At 43.5% G+C, this 19,146-nt stretch overlaps 1 pseudogene; it reads right to left on the bottom strand.

Annotated features, from left to right (window-relative positions):
- LOC121577468 overlaps nt 1–18,114 on the bottom strand; it is a 50,553-nt pseudogene extending 32,439 nt beyond the window's left edge.
- Nucleotides 18,115–19,146: the final 1,032 nt, after the last annotated feature.

The following is a 19,146-nucleotide window of genomic DNA, read 5'->3' as shown; positions in this document are numbered from 1 at the left end:
CGCAGGACATCTTGGCTCTGGTAGATGCACAGCTCTTTGAGAATGGAATTCTAAATGTAAGTATTATTTAATAACTTTGAAAAATTTATGGATTCACATGCAAGGAATACACTTAAGTTACAATGCATTAACAAGCATTACAAGGCATTATTCTAAGCATGATCAGAGAGAGAGAGAGAGAGCGAAGTCATAGCCTGAAAGGCCATGCCCCAAGATTCCCTGTGGTGGAGAGAGAAAGAGAGTACCGCACCAGCCAGCCTGATCTCATAGACTAGACTAGATATACAAACCATATACACACTCGCACACACTACATTGACAGTCCCATACAAAACCCACACACATTCACATCAGTGGAGGCTCCTCAGAGGAGGAAGGGGAGGACCATCCTCCAGTGAATTTCATAAAAATAAAAATTGTAAACATTTAAAAAGTTATCATTTTTTAAATAAAACTATACTAAATATAATCACGTCACCAAACAATTTATTAAAACACACTATTTTGCAATGAAGGTCTACAGTAGCCTCAACAGCACTCTGTAGGGTAGCGCCATGGTGTAGCCGGAGGACAGCTAGCTTCCGTCCTCCTCTGGGTACATTGACTTCAATACAAAACCTAAGAGGCTCATGGTTCTCACCCCCTCCCATAGATTTACACAGTAAATATGTCAACTTCCAGAGGACGTCCTCCAACATATCAGAGCTCTTGCAGCATGATCTGACATGTTGTCCACCCAATCAAAGGATCAGAGAATAAATCTAGTACTGAAAGCATAAGCTACAGCTAGCTAGCACTGCAGTGCATACAATGTGGTGAGTAGTTGACTCAAAGAGACTGAGAGACAATAGTTGAACAGTTTTGAACAAATTAATTTCTTCAAAACTGAAGGAGATGCGAGAGAGATTTTGTCATTTTCTTTTCACTTTCAGTTTCACTTACTTAGCTAGCAAATTCGATGCTATGTTAGCTAGCTGGCTATGACTATCTAACACAACACTGGAACTCTTCCAAGTCAAGGTAAGCTTTTGGTTTTACTAATTTATTGCCACCGGGGTCATGCCGGTGTAAGTGCTAAACTGCTCATTGACTGTACACTGTAAAGTTGCTGCATGATTGTAGCGGATTTACTAACGTGTTAGCTAATAGAACTATGTTGACTATGACGTTACTTTAGCTAATATGGTTACAACGATTTAGGCTGTGTGTAGCGGTTATGTTATGGTTTGGCTTGGAAAGGTGTTTTTGCCTGGTCACATACAGCTGATGTGTTGTGCATTGAAGTCCACAAGCGAAGAGAAAAGGTGAGAGGAGGAGAGCGCATAGATGCGAGAAGGAATATAACATAGCTGCTATGAAAGTGAACTGTGTTTACTTTCAGGGGTGTATTCATTCTGCCGATTCTGTTGAAAACCTTTCTTAAACGGGTATAAACATACCTGAATTTGTCCAATAGAAAACGATTGGACTAATGATTACACCCTATAGCAGCTAGATGCAGGCAAGAGTGTACAAGGCGGAATTAAATGTGTCACTGCCTGTCCATGTATCACGGTCTGTCACCTCAAATTTTTATCTCGACCTGTGTGCACCTACGTTGTAAACTTTCATTCATAGGCTAGGTTGCAGCAACCTCATGATGGATATAGGGACAATTTGAGTATCATGTAGTATCCTAAACATATCGCTGTTACATTGAACTGGGTGAATGGAATATGAATGACAGTCATCCAATATGCTGTAATAGAAATAAGACCATACTCATGAAAAAAGGAAATCGTCCTCCCTCATCTTAAACGGCACTGACCGCCACTGAGTCACATACACTACATACAGTTGAAGTCGGAAGTTTACATACACTTAGGTTGGAGTCATTAAAACTCGTTTTTCAACCACTCCACAAATTTCTTGTTAACAAACTATCGTTTTGGCATGTCGGTTAGGACATCTACTTTGTGCATGACACAAGTAATTTTTCCAACAATTGTTTACAGACAGATTTTATCACTTATAATTCACTGTATCACAATTGCAGTGGGTCAGAAGTTTACATACACTAAGTTGACTGTGCCTTTAAACAGCTTGGAAAATTCCAGAAAATGATGTTATGGCTTTAGAAGCTTCTGATAGGCTAATTGACATCATTTGAGGTGTACCTGTGGATGTATTTCAAGGCCTACCTTCAAACTCAGTGCCTCTTTGCTTGACATCATGGGAAAATCAAAAGAAATCAGTCAAGACCTTAGAAAAAAATTGGAGACCTCCACAAGTGTGGTTCATCCTTGGGAGCAATTTCCAAACACCTGAAGGTACCACGTTCATCTGTACAAACAATAGTACGCAAGTATAAACACCATGGGACCACGCAGCCGTCATACCGCTCAGGAAGGAGACGTGTTCTGCCTCCTAGAGATGAAGGTGGGGGCAGCAGGTAGCTTAGTGGTTAAGAGCGTTGTGCCAGTAACCGAAAGGTCGCTGGTTCTAATCCCCGAGCCAACTAGGGGAAAAATCTGTCAATGTGCCCTTGAGCAAGGCACTTAACCCTAATTGCTCCTGTAAGTCGCTCTGGATAAGAGCGTCTGCTAAATGACAAAAAAAAAAGGTACTTTGGTTCGAAAAGTGCAAATCAATCCCAGAACAACAGCAAAGCACCTTGTGAAGATGCTGGAGGAAACAGGTACAAAAGTATCTATATCCACAGTAAAACAAGTCCTATATCGACATAACCTGAAAGGCTGCTCAGCAAGGAAGAAGCCACTGCGCCATAAAAAAGCCAGACTACGGTTTGCAACTGCACATGGGGACAAAGATCGCACTTTTTGGAGAAATGTCCTCTGGTCTGATGACAAAAATAGAACTGTTTGGCCATAACGACCATCGTTATGTTTGGAGGAATAAGGGGAAGGCTTGCAAGCCGAAGAACACGGGGGTACCAGCATCATGCTGTGGGGGTGCTTTGCTGCAGGAGGGACTGGTGCACTTCACAAAATAGATGGCATCATGAGGAAGGAAAATTATGTGGATATATTGAAGTAACATCTCAAGACATCAGTCAGGAGGTTAAAGCTTGGTCACAAATGGGTCTTCCAAATGGACAATGACCCCAAGCATACTTCCAAAGTTGTGGCAAAATGGCTTAAGAACAACAAAGTCAAGGTATTGGAGTGGCCATCACAAACCCCTGACCTCAATCCTATAGAACATTTGTGGGCAGAACTGAAAAAGCGTGTGCGAGCAAGGAGGCCTACAAACCTGACTCAGTTAAACCAGCTCTGTCAGGAGGAATGGAACAAAATTCACCCAACTTATTATGGGAAGCTTGTGGAAGTCTACCCGAAATGTTTGACCCAAGTTAAACAATTTAAAGGCAATGCTACCAAATACTAACTGAGTGTATTTAAACTTCTGACCCACTGGGAATGTGATGAAAGAAATAAGAGCTGAAATAAATAATTATCTCTACTATTATTATGACATTTCACATTCTTACAATAAAGTGGTGAACCTAACTGACCTAAGACAGCGAATTCTCACTAGGATTAAATGTCAGGAATTGTGAAAAACTGAGTTTAAATGTATTTGGCTAAGGTGTATGTAAACTTCTGACTTCAACTGTACGCACACACATTACACACACACGCAGACCGACACAACACAAACACACATTCATACACATTACACCAGGGTTCCCCAACTGGATTGGCCCGCAGATGTTTTTATTTGTCCCCCCAAGCTTTCTGAGCCGAAAAAATTACATTGTTTATTTCTATTTTGAACATAAGACTGTAAAAACACCAGGGAATCAGCTCCAAGTGATTTTAATTTATTATGAAATCTGTTCGCAAGTACTCTCACACATAATAGAGAGACACGTGATCGTATACAAATGTAAGCAAGGTTTGAAAGGATTGTGTTTTAGTCAAACATATCTGTTTGGGCTTCTTGCGGTCAATTTACAGTTTACAAATTATTTGTAATTATGTTCCGGCCCCCGACCATCCGCTAAAGAAAAAAATCGGCCCGGGGGTGAACGTAGTTGCTGATCCCTGCATTACACACACACATGCACACTCACACATTTTTACACTAATCATCAATCAATCAAATTGTATTTATAAAGCCCTTTTTACATCAGCAGATGTCACAAAGTGCTATACAGAAACCCAGCCTAAAACCATAAACAGCAAGCAATGCAGATGTAGAAGCACGGTGTCTAGGAAAAACTCCTTAGAAAGACAGGAACCTAGGAAGAAACCTAGAGAGGAACCAGGCTCTGAGGGGTGGCCAGTGCTCTTCTGGTTGTGCCGGGTGGAGATTATAAGAGTACATGTCCATTAAGGCCAGATTGTTCTTCAAGATGTTCAAACGTTCATAGATGACCAACTGGATTGTAGAGGGTGCAACAGGTCAGTACTTCAGGAGTAAATGTCAGTTGGCTTTTCATAGCTGAGCATTCAGAGGTCGAGACAGCAGGTGCGGTAGAGAGAGAGAGTCGAAAACAGCAGGTCCGGGACAAGGTAGCACGTCCGGTGAACACGTCAGGGTTCCATAGCCGCAGGCAGAACAGTTGAAACTGGAGCAGCAGCACGACCAGGTGGACTGGGGACAGCCAGGAGTCATCAGACCAGGTAGTCCTGAGGCATGGTCCTAGGGCTCAGGTCCTCTGGGCAGGGAGGAAAAGTGGGAGAGAGAGAGAATTAATGGGAGCATACTTAAATTCACACAAGACACCAGATAAGACAGGAGAATTACATCAGATATAGCAGACTGACCCTAGCCCCCCGGCACATACAGTGATGGAAAAAACTATTTGATCCCCTGCTGATTTTGTACGTTTGCCCACTGACAAAGACATGATCAGTCTATAATTTTAATGGTAGGTTTATTTGAACAGTGAGAGACAGAATAACAACAAAAAAAGCCAGAAAAATGCATGTCAAAATTGTTATAAATTGATTTGCATTTTAATGAGGGAAATAAGTATTTGACCCCTCTGCAAAACATGACTTAGTACTTGGTGGCAAAACCCTTGTTGGTAATCACAGAGGTCAGACGTTTCTCATAGTTGGCCACCAGGTTTGCACACATCTCAGGAGGGATTTTGTCCCACTCCTCTTTGCAGATCTTCTCCAAGTCATTAAGGTTTTGAGCCTGACGTTTGGCAACTCGAACCTTCAGCTCCCTCCACAGATTTTCTATGGGATTAAGGTCTGGAGACTGGCTAGGCCACTCCAGGACCTTAATGTGCTTCTTCTTGAGCCACTCCTTTGTTGCCTTGTCCATGTGTTTTGGGTCATTGTCATGCTGGAATACCCATCCACGACAACATTTTCAATGCCCTGGCTGAGGGAAGGAGGTTCTCACCCAAGATTTGACGGTACATGGTGCCGTCCATCGTCCCTTTGATGCGGTGAAGTTGTCCTGTCCCCTTAGCAGAAAAACACCCCCAAAGCATAATGTTTACACCTCCATGTTTGACGGTGGGGATGGTGTTCTTGGGGTCATAGGCAGCATTCCTCCTCCTCCAAACACGGCGAGTTGAGTTGATAACAAAGAGCTCGATTTTGGTCTCATCTGACCACAACACTTTCACCCAGTTCTCCACTGAATCATTCAGATGTTCATTGGCAAACTTCAGACGGGCCTGTATATGTGCTTTCTTGAGTAGGGGGACCTTGCGGGCGCTGCAGGATTTCAGTCCTTCACGGCATAGTGTGTTACCAATTGTTTTCTTGGTGACTATGTTCCCAGCTGCCTTGAGATCATTGACAAGATCCTCCCGTGTAGTTCTGGGCTGATTCCTCACCGTTCTCATGATCATTGCAACTCCACGAGGTGAGATCTTGCATGGGAGCCCCAGGTCGAGGGAGATTGACAGTTATTTTGTGTTTCTTCCATTTGCGAATAATCGCACCAACTGTTGTCACCTTCTCACCAAGCTGCTTGGCGATGGTCTTGTAGCCCATTCCAGCCTTGTGTAGGTCTACAATCTTGTCCCTGACATCCATGGAGAGCTCTTTGGTCTTGGCCATGGTGGAGAGTTTGGAATCTGATTGATTGATTGCTTCTGTGGACAGGTGTCTTTTATACAGGTAACAAGCTGAGATTAGGAGCACTTAGCATTTAGCCCAAATTGAATGAGACTGTTTCAGCATGTAAAAAGTAACAGTACAAAACATACATCATTTTTTCAAACATTAAAAAAGCCAACATAAAATAATAAAAGTGAGTTGTGACTGAACAGATATTTAATAAACATTTCAAAACAATACATTATACTATAGACCTGCTAAATTACTCACATTCAGCATAAAAAACATTAGTAACTAAAATAATTCTGTATTTATTTCAGATGTAACAATTGTTCATGAAGCAAACGTATGACTTGGTGAAGGTGTGGTAGAAAGAAGCTGTCCATGATCCTCCCCCTCCTTCATCCGTGGTGCTCCTTCAACATAACATTTGGAGATTCCTGTGAACATCAACAGTCATAAACATGTCATTCTGAACAGCACCATCTTCCTAATAAGAATTTAGTCCAGTTGACAATTCAACATAATTCAGTCTTGTTCATGTTGATAATCGGTACAACATGAGACAGATAGAAATTCAGTACAAATAGATAAAAATAGATAAAACTATTATAAACCGGTTTATTCAAGCCCTGAATGCTGATTGGCTGAAAGCTGTGGTATATCAGACCATATACCACAGGTATGATTCCATATTACTAGTAACCAGTTTCTAATACAATAAGGCACCTCGGGGGTTTGTTGTGCCTAAGAACAGCCCTTAGATATTGGCCATATACCACAAACCCCCGAGGTGCCTTATTGCCTAAATATAACACAGATACAGGTTATGCGCATGTGGTGGTTTCGAATAATAATGTTACTACTACTTGCTTGCTCTCTCCCTGCTTTTCCTGAACATGTATATCTGATATATCTAGCTAGTTGTTATTGTTCTAGTTTGCTCATCCAAAGCAGGCTTTCCTCTTCCTCGCTGTTCTTCAGATGCTTGACTACATGATCATCATGTTGTGGCTGTAACATGGACATTGCATTAGAACAATAACAACGATACACTCTTAGAAAAAAGGGTTTTTCGGCTGTCCCCATAGTAGAACCCTTTTTGGTTCCAGGTAAAACCATTTTGGGTTCCATTTAGAACCGTCTGTGGAAAGGGTTCTACATGGAACCCAAAATGGTTGTACTTGGAACCAAAAGGGTTCTTCAAAGGGTTCTCCTATGGGGACAGCCGAAGAACCCTTTTAGGTTCTAGATGGAACTTTTTTTCCAAGAGTGTTGCTTTATCAGATAGACATTTTCAGGAAAAACTGCTAATTTAGCAAGCCAATAAAATATTTATTGCATTAGTTCAACCTTGAAATCTAGCTAATCAAGATAGTCTGAGAGAACTTACACTTTTTATCTCTTTAGCAGTTTGCTCTCACCTCATCTTGGCACTGCAACAGCCAGATAGAAGCAGCTGCACATCAGATCTTATTCACGTTCCCTATTGTCTAGATTCTACAGGGAGCAAGCCTGTTCTCCTAAAACGTTACTAGCTAGCCAACTTAAGCAAATAAATCTCAGCTTGCTAACTCAGCAAAGCCAACCAATTACACAACAAATATACACAAAGTAAACAATTATCTTCTAAACCAATGTTAGTCTCAACCAAATGGCAAGTACAAAGACCTATTACTCTGTTCCACAACGTAACAACCATTAGTTACAGGCTAGACAGAAGACTATTGCTAGCTAGCTAACCAGCCATGCTATTTCAGTGAAAATAAGCTAGCTAGCCAGCGTAAGCTTTGTAGTTGTAATGCTATGTGGAAACACTTGTTTTAATTTCTTCTCCATTTTTCTCACCAACGCCTTGCTGTAGCTTTTACATTCTGTGACTGTCATTTACACATTTTAACAGTTTGATCCATATTTAGCAACATCTCCTCCCTCATCTCCATCTGAGTAAGCAATTCATTGCGACATGCCAGAAGTCAAACAAAAGTGAAACTCCCGGAAATTGATGTGGGAGGGGCTAGAATGTGGTACTTTAAGACGCATAAAATTGTGCCAGTTACTACAAAGGCATTCAAAAAGTGTGCAGTGGCACAATTTCATGCGTCTAAAAGTACAACATTCAAGCGTTCTAATTGCTTGGTGTACATTTTTACACTTGATTTTTCCGCATGTCCTTTTTGCATTAACAGGTGAATAAAGCGCCTGTCTTCTTAAGTTCACACGCTGTGAATGTTAAGCATTTTTTTACTAGATTTTTTCACCTGTTGTGTTTGCATTTACAAGTATAGAAAACGCGTCTTCTGTGAAGTTGCCTTTCAAAGTTGTTTTTCTCTTTTCAAAAAGCCATAGCTTTTCGTAAGCCTTTATCTTTAGAAAAACAACTAAATGTTTATATATATATATATATATATATATATATATATATATATATATATATATATATATATATATATATATATATATATATATATATATATATATACAGTAACAGTCAAAAGTTTGGACACACCTACTCAGGGTTTTTCTTCATTGTTACTATTTTCTACATTGTAGAATAATAGTGAAGACATCAAAACTATGAAAAAACACATATGGAATCATGTAGTAACCAAAAAGTGTTAAACAAATCAAAATGTATTTTATATTTGAGATTCTTCAAATAGCCACCCTTTGCCTTGATGGCAGCTTTGTACACTCTTGGCATTCTCTCAACCAGCTTCACCTGGAATTATTTTCCAACAGTCTTGAAGGAGCACTTGTTGGCTGCTTTCCCTTCACTCTGCCGTCCGACTCATCCCAAACCATCTCAATTGGATTGAGGTCGGGGATTGTGGAGGCCAGGTCATCTGATGCAGCACTCCATCACTCTTCTTCTTGGTAAAATAGCCCTTACATAGACTAGAGGTGTGTTGGGTCATTGTCCTGTTGAAAAACAAATGATAGTCCCACTAAGCCCAAACCAGATGAGATGGCGTATCACTGCAGAATGCTGTGGTAGCTATGCTGGTTAAGTGTGCCTTGAATTCTAAATAAATCACAGACAGTGTCACCAGCAAAACACCCCCCCCCACCATAACACCTCCTCCTCCATGCTTTACAGTGGGAACTACACATGCGGAGATCATCCGTTCACCCACACCGCGTCTCACAAAGACATGGTGGTTGGAACCAAAGATCTCCTATTTGAAGTCCAGTCCAAAGGACATATTTCCACCGGTCTAATGTTCATTTCTCGTGTTTCTTGGCCCAAGCAGGTGTCTTCTTCGTATTGGTGTCCTTTTGTAGTGGTTTCTTTGCAGCAATTCGACCATGAAGGCCTGATTCACACAGTCCCCTCTGAACAGTTGATGTTGAGATGTGTCTGTGACCTGAACTCTGTGAAGCATTTATTTGGACTGCAATTTCTGAGGCTGGTAACTCTAATTAACTTATCCTCTGCAGCAGAGGTAACTCTGGGTCTTCCATTCCTGTAGCGGTCCTCATGAGAGCCAGTTTCATCATAGCACTTGATGGTTTTTGCAACTGCACTTGAAGAAACTCAAGACTGTTGGAAAAGTATTCCAGGTGAAGCTGGTTGAGAGAATGCCAAGAGTGTGCAAAGCTGTCATCAAGGCAAAGGGTGGCTATTTGAAGAATCTCAAATCTCAAATATTTTTTGATTTGTTTAACACTTTTTTGGTTACTACATGATTCCATATGTGTTATTTCAAAGTTTTGATGTCTTCACTATTATTCTACAATGTAAATAAATATATAAAGAATATAAAGAAAAACCCTTGAATGAGTAGGTGTTCTAAAACTTTTGACTGATAGTGTATATTGGTAAAAAGATGTGGGAAGCCTGGCTTCCCTTGGCATCCATGAATACATACCACTGCAAATCAGTCTAAAGAATAAAAAACATACAGAACTCTAAGAGCAGCAACAACACTGCATTGTATTAGCACTCCAAATTCCCATTGCCAATGGCACCAGTAGACTGGTGATAGTTTCCCTAAAACAGACTCAGTGCAGACAGTGCGTGTGATGGTACCAGAGCAGACACTCCAGCGACAGTATGGACACTTGGAGTCACTGACTCTACCTCTAAGCATGATTGACAGGCGGCGGGTGGGCGGAGACTGAAGGCAGTCAGGCGAGGAGAGGTTTCCTGTTATAATAAATCAGTTTAATTGGATTTGTTCATATGCGGGGAGTGAGTTGTCTGGATTAGCATATCAATGCCTTTACACAAATCAAATTTTCAAGAGCATTGAGCACTAAGCAGCACGAAATTAATTCTGCATGATACGCCTACAGAGGACACCCCTCCATACACCCATGTCTGTCACACTACATCTTGTTACCTCTGCAGGGACATTCAACATCTCTTTCTAGTTGAAGAGTATAGTGTCCTGATGACTACTTTCACTCTCTCCACCACTACTCCTACTTGTTTGGTTCACTGTAGGACTTCAAATCCAAAATATTTGTTGTTTTTGGCTTAAATCTGCCATACCAAGAATGTTTGCAATTGATGTTGTTCCAAGAACAAGCTAAGAAAACAAAATAAAGTTTGTTTCAAGGGCTAGTCTCTCTAGGCTATCTCTCCCTCCTTCCCTTCTCATCTTTTTCCAGTCCTTGAAGAAGTTGTTGCGGAACACGTCTTTGGTGGTGTATTCATGGTCAAGCATTTGAGCAAAGAACAGGGCCACCTCCTCTGCAGCAAGGCTCAGCATCACAGCTTTACCTGGAGAACACGCACACACACAGTTCAATAAGATCAATAAAACGTTGATCTTAGCTGGGCTATATTTTCGATAAGCACCTTGCATGTCCTAAAGGGAAAAACGATATACATTGCCTTCAGAAAGTATTCATACCCTGACTTATTCCAAATGTTGTTGTGTTACAGCCTGAATTCAAAATGGATTAAATATATTTTTTTCTCACCCATCTACACACAATACCCTATAATGACAAAGTGAAAACATGTTTTTAGAAATGTTTGCAAACACTTTGAAAGTGAAATACAGAAATATCTAATTTACATAACTATTCACACCCCTGAATCAATACATATTAGAATCACCTTTGGCAGGGGTTATAGCTGTGAGTCTTTCTGGGTAAGTCTCTAAGAGCGTTGCACACCTGGATTGTACAATATTTGCACATTCTTTTAAAAAATCTTCAAGCTTTGTCAAGTTGGTTCTTGATAATTGCTAGACAGCCATTTTCAAGTCTTGCCATAGATTTTCAAGATGATTTAAGTCAAAACTGTAGCTAGGCCACTCAGGAACATTCAATGTCGTCTTTGTAGGCAACTCCAGTGTATTTGGCCTTGTGTTTTAGATTATTGTCCTGCTGAAAGGTGAATTAGTCTCAGTGTCTGTTGGAAAGCGGAAAACCATGTTTTCCTCTAGGATTTTGCCTGTGCTTAGCTCTATTACATTTATTTTTATCCTAAAAAACTCCCTAGTCCTTGCCGATGACAAGCATACCCATAACAGGATGCAGCCATCACCATGCTTGAAAATATGAAGAGTGGTACTCAGTTATGTGTTGTGTTGGATTTGCCCCAAACATAATGCTTTGTATTCAGGACATAAAGGTCATTTCGTTTGCCAAAGTTTTTGCAGTTTTAGTTTAGTGCCTTATTGCAAACAGGGTGCATGTTTTGAAATATATATATATATATATTTCACTGTCATTTAGGTTAGCATTGTGGAGTAACTACAATGTTGTTGATCCATCCTCAGTTTTCTCCCATCACAGCCATTAAACTCTATCTGTTTAAAAAAATCCCCATTGGCCTCATCGTGAAATGCCTGAGCGGCTTCCTTCCTCTCCGGCAACTGAGTTAGGAAGGACACCTGTATCTTTGTAGTGACTGGGTACACCATCCAAAGTGTAATTAATAACTTCACCATGCTTAAAGGGATATTCAATGTCTGCTTTTTTTTCTTTCTATCAATACAGTGCTTTGCAAAAGTATTCATCCCACTTGGCGTTTTTCCTATTTTGTTGCATTACAACCTGTAATTTAAATTGATTTTTATTTGGATTTCATGTAATGGACATACACAAAATAGTGAAATGAAAAGAATAACTATTCAAAAAAATAAAGAACAGAAAGGTGGTGCGTGCATATGTATTCAACCCGCTTTGCTATGAAGCCATTAAATAAGATCCGGTGCAACCAATTACCTTCAGAAGTCACATAATTAGTTAATAATAAACACATAATAAAGTCCACCTATGTGCAATCTAAGTGTCACATGATCTGTCACATGATCTCAGTATGTATACACCTGTTCTGAAAGGCCCCAGAGTCTGCAACACCACTAAGCAAGGGGCAACACCAAGTAAGCGGCACCATGAAGACCAAGGAGCACACCAAACAGGTCAGGGACACAGTTGTGGAGAAGTACAGATCAGGGTTGGGTTATAAAAAAAGATCAGAAACTTTGAACATCCCACGGAGTACCATTAAATTCATTATCAAAAAATTGAAAGAATATGGCACCACAACAAACCTGCCAAGAGAGGGCCGCCCACCAAAACTCACGGACCAGGCAAGGAGGGCATTAATCAGAGAGGCAACAAAGAGACCAAAGATAACCCTGAAGGAGCTGCAAAGCTCCACAGCGGAGATTGGAGTATCTGTCCATAGGACCACTTTAAGCCGTACACTCCACAGAGCTGGGCTTTACGGAAGAGTGGCCAGAAAAAAGCCATTGCTTAAAGAAAATCAAGGAAAACGCTATGTCTGGTGCAAACCCAACACCTCTCATCACCCCGAGAACACCATCCTCACAGTGAAGCATGGTGGTGGCAGCATCATGCTGTGGGGATGTTTTTCATCAGCAGGGACTGGGAAACTGGTCAGAATTGAAGGAATGATGGATGGCGCTAAATACAGGGAAATTCTTGAGGGAAACCTGTTTCAGTCTTCCAGAGATTTGAGACCGGGACGGAGGTTCACCTTCCAGCAGGACAATGACCCTAAGCATACTGCTAAAGCAACACTCGAGTGGTTTAAGGGGAAACATTTAAATGTCTTGGAATGGCCTAGTCAAAGCCCAGACCTCAATCCAATTGAGAATCTGTGGTATGACTTAAAGATTGCTGTACACCAGCGGAACCCATCCAACTTGAAAGAGCTGGAGCAGTTTTGCCTTGAAGAATGGGCAAAAATACCAGTGGCTAGATGTGCCAAGCTTATAGAGACATACCCCAAGAGACTTGCAGTGTGACACTCTGGCTCCATGGACTTTGATTTTGAGCCAGGGTGTATTTTGATTTGTTGGGTTTTGGTGTTGTATTTCTAGGTTTGCCTTTCTGTTGGTTGTATTTCTAGGTTTGGTCATTGACTCCCAATCGGAGGTAACGAGTGTCAGCTGTCGGCTCGTTATCTCTGATTGGGAGCCATATTTAATCTGTATGTTTTCTTGTTGGGTTTGTGGGTTTTTGTTCCTTTTGGTCAGTGTACCGTAGGACTTCACATTCGTCATTTGTTTGTTGTTTTCGTGGTTGCTTTTATTTAAATAAAGTCATCATGTTCACTCCACGCGCTGCGTATTGGTCCGTTTCCTCAGACGATCGTGACAGAAAAACCCACCATAAAAGGACCAAGCGGCGTGTCAAGCGGCAACAGGATCCACCTACACAGGATTTATATCCACCCATAAAGGATTCATGGACATGGGAGGAGATTCTGGATGGTAAGGGGCCTTGGGCACAACCGGGAGAATATCGCCGTCCTCGTGAAGAGCTGGAGGCAGCTAAAGCCGAGAGGCGGCGATATGAGGAGGCAGCACGGAGGCAAGACTGGAAGCCTGTGGGTACTACCCAAGAATTTCTTGGGGGGCTAAGAGGGAGTGTGGCGAAGTCAGGTAGGAGACCTGCGCCTACTCCCTGGACTGACCGTGGAGAGCGAGAGTACGGGCAGACACCGTGTTACGCAGTTGAGCGCATGGTGTCTCCTGTACGCAGGCATAGCCCGGTTCGGTACAGTCCAGCTCCACGTATCGGCCGGGCCAGATTGAGTGTTGAGCCGGATGTCATGAAGCCGGTCCCACGCAGCTGGTCACCAGTGCGTCTCCTCGGGCCGGCGTACATGGCACCAGCCTTGCGCATGGTGTTCCCGGTTCGCCCACATAGGCCGGTGCGGGTTATTACACCTCCCCGTACTGGTCGGGCGACGGGGAGCATCAACCCAGGGAAGGTTGGGCAGGCTCAGTGCTCAAGGGAGCCAGTACGCCTGCACGGTCCGGTATTTCCGGTACCACCTCCTCGCTCCAGCCCAGTACCACCAGTACCTACACCACGCACCAGGTTTCCAGTGCGTCTTCAGAGCCCTGTGTCTCCTCCACGCACTGGCTCTATGGTGCGTGTCTCCAGCCCTTTACCACCAGTGCATACACCACGCACCAAGCCTCCTGTGTGTTCCCGAGTCCTGTGCGTCCTGTTGCTGCTCTCCGCACTAGGCGTTATGTGAGTCCCCAGGGTCCAGCATGCCCTGTTCCGGCTCCCCGCACTAGGCGTTATGTGAGTCCCCAGGGTCCAGCATGCCCTGTTCCGGCTCTCCGCACTAGGCGTTATGTGAGTCCCCAGGGTCCAGCATGCCCTGTTCCGGCTCCCCGCACTAGGCGTTATGTGAGTCCCCAGGGTCCAGCATGCCCTGTTCCGGCTCTCCGCACTAGGCGTTATGTGAGTCCCCAGGGTCCAGCATGCCCTGTTCCGGCTCTCCGCACTAGGCGTTATGTGCGTTCCCAGGGTCCAGCAAGCCCTGTTGCTTCTCTCCGCACTAGCCCTGAGATGCGTGTCCTCAGCCCGGTACCTCCTGTTCCGGCACCACGCACCAGGCCTACGATGCGCCTCAGACGGCCAGAGTCTGCCGTCTGCCCAACGGGGCCTGAACTGTCCGTCTGCCCAACGCCGTCTGAACTGCCCGTCTGCCCAACGCCGTCTGAACTGTCCGTCTGCCAAGCGCCGCAGGAACTGCCCGTCTGTACTGAGCCTGCAAAGCCGCCCGTCTGCCATGAGCCTTCAGAGCCGTCCCGCCAGACCGGAGCCGCTAGAGCTCTCCGCCAGACAGGATCAGCCAGAGCCTTCCGCCAGACAGGATCAGCCAGAGCCTTCCGCCAGACAGGATCAGCCAGAGCCTTCCGCCAGACAGGATCAGCCAGAGCCTTCCGCCAGACAGGATCAGCCAGAGCCTTCCGCCAGACAGGATCAGCCAGAGCCTTCCGCCAGACAGGATCAGCCAGAGCCTTCCGCCAGACAGGATCGGCCAGAGCCTTCCGCCAGACAGGATCGGCCAGAGCCTTCCGCCAGACAGGATCAGCCAGAGCCTTCTGCCAGACAGGATCAGCCAGAGCCTTCTGCCAGACAGGATCAGCCAGAGCCGTCCAGCCAGGATCCGCCAGAGCCGTCCAGCCAGGATCCGCCAGAGCCCCTTAGTCAGGTACTGTCCCTTAGTCCGGTGCTGCCCCTTAGTCCGGTGCCGCCCCTTAATCCAGTGGGGGTTAGTTGGGGGGTGGTCATGTGGAGGGGGTTACGGAAACGGATAGTGACTAAGGTGGGGTGGGGACCACGACCTGGGCCAGAGCCGCCACCAGGGACAGACGCCCACCCAGACCCTCCCCTAGACTGTATGCTGGTGCGCCCGGAGTGCGCACCTTTAGGGGGGGGTACTGTGACACTCTGGCTCCATGGACTTTGATTTTGAGCCAGGGTGTATTTTGATTTGTTGGGTTTTGGTGTTGTATTTCTAGGTTTGCCTTTCTGTTGGTTGTATTTCTAGGTTTGGTCATTGACTCCCAATCGGAGGTAACGAGTGTCAGCTGTCGGCTCGTTATCTCTGATTGGGAGCCATATTTAATCTGTATGTTTTCTTGTTGGGTTTGTGGGTTTTTGTTCCTTTTGGTCAGTGTACCGTAGGACTTCACATTCGTCATTTGTTTGTTGTTTTCGTGGTTGCTTTTATTTAAATAAAGTCATCATGTTCACTCCACGCGCTGCGTATTGGTCCGTTTCCTCAGACGATCGTGACATGCAGCTGTAATTGCTGCAAAAGGTGGCTCTACAAAGTATTGATTTTGGGGGGGGTGAATAGTTATGCACGCTCAAGTTTTTAGTTTTTTTGTCTTATTTCTTGTTTGTTTCACAATAAAAAATATTTTGATTCTTCAAAGTGGTAGGCATGTGGTGTAAATCAAATGATAAAAACCCCACAAAAATCAATTTTAATTCCAGGTTGTAAGGCAACAAAATAGGAAAAATGCCAAGGGAGGTGAATACTTTCGCAAGCCACTGTAGGTGCTCTTCTTTGCGAGGCATTGGAAAACCTCCCTCATCTTTGCAGTTGAATCTGTTTGAAATTCACTGCTCGACTGAGGAACCTTACAGATATTGTATGCGTGGGGTACAAAGATGAGGTAGTCATTAAAAAATTATGTTAAACTCTATTATTGCACACAGAGCGAATCCATGCAATTTATTATGAGACTTGTTAAGCACATTTTTACTCTTGAACTTATTTAGGCTTGCCATAACAAAAGGGTTGAATACTTATTGACTCAAGACATTTCAGCTTTTCATTTGTAATTAATTTGTAAACATTTCTAAAAACATAATTCCACTTTGACATTAAGTTATACAAAATCTCAATTTAATCAAATTTTTTATTCAGGCTGTAACAACAAAATGTGGAAAGGGATACTTTCTAAAGGCACTGTAGAACAGTTGTGTACTCAGCTTTACTTCTTTGTCTTTTATTACTGTCTGAAACTAAAAGGTGCAAACACTCTGTAAATCTTGGCCTTGTCATTTTCTCATAGTTGGAGGGCGGAGCGGCGCCACTTTATGAGTAGCTGAAGGGACAAGAGGCACTGTGACCTCTGATGCCATCAAAGTCAGGCTTTTGGAGCTTAGTCAGAACCAAATGTGCCATATCATCCCCATAGGTCCCCTAGGAGCAGGCTCAGCTGGCCAATCGATGCCCAGAGCGAGAGAGGCTGAGGCCCGCAGTGAGCGGCTGTGGATTTACATTTCAGACCACTTCGATGGAGTCAGCTATGGAGGCCTGGACCCAGGGAGGGACTTCACTACACACACAGGGATTAAACCTACTATTTTATATGGGAGCTGTCGGGGCTGCACTATGGGGAGAAAATGTAAAAACGATGGTTCTCAATCAAAATGTTTGATCCAGCCAGCCAGACACATCCCCGGGCTGTATGCCCTAAATAAAGAGGCTGATCCTTTGTGGGCCGCTGTTGATCCATGCAAATCAATACAGAGTTCAGGAACAACCTTCTGGGGTGAATGATAAAAGGGAGGGTCCTCCCCAGTGTCGTAGATAGAAGAGAAAGTGTCAACAACATTCAACTTTTAATCTGACCCAGACAGAATGTGTGGAGAGTCTAAAGGGGGCTTCATAGCTCAACTCTCTCATGCAGTAGGAAAGCTACTTAGATCTTTTGAGTGCATGGCCTGTCTTTGATATGTGTTGTGTGTTTACTTCTAAATTGTCGATGATCTGAGGGGGTGAGTATAATGCCTTCGAACCACCAGGGCTGTACTGACCATTGTAGTAGAAAGGGACGTCGTCTGGGAGAGGCTGGTACTCCGCGGTGAAGAATGGATCCTTATACTCCAGAAACTTCCATTTGACTCCATCCTCATACTTCTCCTCTTCCCACCTGAGGGACAAGAGTGTGTTTCAGAATGAGCCCTTTTTTAATATACTGTGCATACATCCACCTCCCACATATTCAGCATATACTGTAGAAAAACAAACCCCACAATCTCCAGCACTGCTGCTCCTCTTCTCTCTTTTTGATCTTCAATGCTTTTGCCGCCTCAATCTCTTCCTTTGACTTCTTCTTCTTTGTAGTGACTGGATGCTCCCCCTCCTCTTTCTTTGGCTTCCGGGAGATCAAGACAGCACCACAGAAACAAGACAATTTACACAGTAGATGATTTAGACAATCAGTAAGCCCATTGTAAACTTTCCTAAAATGTTCACAGCATTTGATAGAAAAGGTTTGTAATTTCAGCTGTACCCATCTGAGTTATATGCTCCAAGCCCTAACATCTTACCACGGTAATGTTTGTGAATACAATAAAATACAATATTGTATTGACTAAACACCTGGTTTCCACTTCCAACTTGGCTGAAATTCTTGTTGATGTGAGTGAAGTTGGAGAAAATGATGCAACTACGTAACCAGCTGAGAACTAGAACATCTGCCTACTCCCCTGATCAGGGAGGATGTCTACCTTCTCTTTCTTTATCCCCTCCTTCTCCGTCCCCGGCCACCCTCATCCTCCTCTGTCAATTTCTTCTTTAACCTGAGGGCAGCAAATAAATTCTCTGTACAGCAAAAATGCACAACACTATTTGCTCACCTCCAACAGGTAATGGTGTGGTAGTCAGAACTTATGTTTAGATGTTGCGTACACTTATAGTCATAGGGTTATTGAATGAGCCAGTGAGGGCTAACATATAATAAGGACACCCACTCACATGGGGGTTGTAGTGGAACATGAGAGACCCTCCAGGGGCTCATCTTCCTCCTGTCTTTTCCTCTTGTTCCCCCTCTTCTCTGGCACAAAGTCTCCATCTTCAGGCTACTCTTTCTTAGCCAAATGAAACCTGACGAGCGAACACTCACAAGAGACACTCTGAACAATGACAGCCCTTAATCTGTCACTAGGAAAGCAGACCCACATCCTACTGAGGTCCCCTTTTACTTTCCATTAAGACCTGGCTATCCTTAGAGTAATAACTCAATCCAAAAGTACACAATGATGATTCAGTGACCACACTTAATGACATAATTACAGTGATTAAACAATGTTATAGAGAAGGGCCTGATGATAATGGTATAATTATGGCAATTAGAAATAATAATCATTACAGGATGGCAAGCTTGAATTTCCCTGCAGTGTGGCTTGGAAGTGGTAAGGAAATGCACCAAATGAATAGATCAAAACATAACAACCACCACTGCCACTAAATTACAGTAGTACTTCAAGGGAATGAGGATTAGGAAAATGTCACATGATGCCAATAGGTTTGTCTGTAAGGGAGAACCAGCCTGAGTAAATCTAAGCGACAAAAACA

This window comes from Coregonus clupeaformis, chromosome 29 (assembly GCF_020615455.1).
Source record: "Coregonus clupeaformis isolate EN_2021a chromosome 29, ASM2061545v1, whole genome shotgun sequence".
NCBI classification, from domain to species: domain Eukaryota; kingdom Metazoa; phylum Chordata; class Actinopteri; order Salmoniformes; family Salmonidae; genus Coregonus; species Coregonus clupeaformis.
The sequence above is the reverse complement of the archived record's forward strand: the minus strand, read 5'-3'. Positions and strand labels throughout refer to the sequence as shown.